This window comes from Tenrec ecaudatus, chromosome 1 (genome assembly GCF_050624435.1).
Source record: "Tenrec ecaudatus isolate mTenEca1 chromosome 1, mTenEca1.hap1, whole genome shotgun sequence".
In the NCBI taxonomy this organism is placed as follows: Eukaryota; Metazoa; Chordata; class Mammalia; order Afrosoricida; family Tenrecidae; genus Tenrec; species Tenrec ecaudatus.
The window spans coordinates 101506182-101507133 of record NC_134530.1 but is presented as its reverse complement, the minus strand read 5'-3'; the positions used below and the strand labels follow the sequence as shown (position 1 = coordinate 101507133).

Below are 952 nucleotides of genomic sequence, written 5' to 3'. Positions count from 1 at the left end.
ATAAAAAATGAGGGAAGTGAGCATCTTAAAGACTTGGGGAAAATTCCAGGAGTCCTTTAAATCATGTCATTTTCTTTTATTTCCAGAAAATGTGTCTGGAAGAACATGCAAATAAGCCCAAGGCAATATTGAAAACATTGTAGAAACACTGAAGTTAAAATATAACAAAATTGTATTATATAACAATTTTCTAAAACATTCTATGTGTTATTGGAGTATTTTATTAATCAAAAACATAATTAGAGGTACCTACTTCTCTCATATTAACTATCTTATTATTGTTATTTTATACTTGACAGTTTTGAAAAATTCCCAGGAGATGCACCTAATGATTCAACACCACTTGCAGTTGTCCTTGATCACCTTCCACAGGCCACCCTAAAGACATACCAAATACCTGGTAATGACTGGGTCCCTCAAGGAATGGCACGCGCCCATAATTCCAGACGTCACAGTCTCTGTTGCCTCTAGTATTAGCCTCAGGTACTTCAGAGAGCAATCTGGGAAGTGTTCTTCCAATGGTCCCATGTCCTGGCTCCCTCTGTCTGCGATAACTCTTAGCCACGGAGCAGTAACTTTGATGGAGATTTGTTTCTTGTCTTTGAGCAGACAATATCCCCAAAGGAAACACATGGTATAACTTTTTTTCCCACACCCTCTACTAAAGTCAGGACTCAATTCCACCTCAATCTTGTCCTTTATTACATGAGAGAGCTCGCTCCGGAATGGGATTTTATCCACTATCATAGAGTCCAGGAGTGTATTACATCACATAAGAAATAATGGCTATACTTACCTGGCAGGGGCGATACCATGATCACGAAGGTGGTTTTCCCAGGGCGAGGCTCACCCATTGCACTCCGGGTGTGCTGACCCCTGCGATTTCCCCAAATGTGGTAAACTCGACTGCATAATTTGTTGTAGTGGGGGACTGTGTTCGCGCTCTCCCCTG

The 952-nt window shown here is 41.1% G+C and overlaps 1 non-coding gene across 1 annotated transcript; it reads left to right on the top strand.

Annotated features, from left to right (window-relative positions):
• Positions 1–788: 788 nt before the first annotated feature.
• Positions 789–952, top strand: LOC142437724 (U1 spliceosomal RNA). The gene has a single exon (XR_012782250.1). It is a non-coding gene; the product is annotated as a U1 spliceosomal RNA (small nuclear RNA).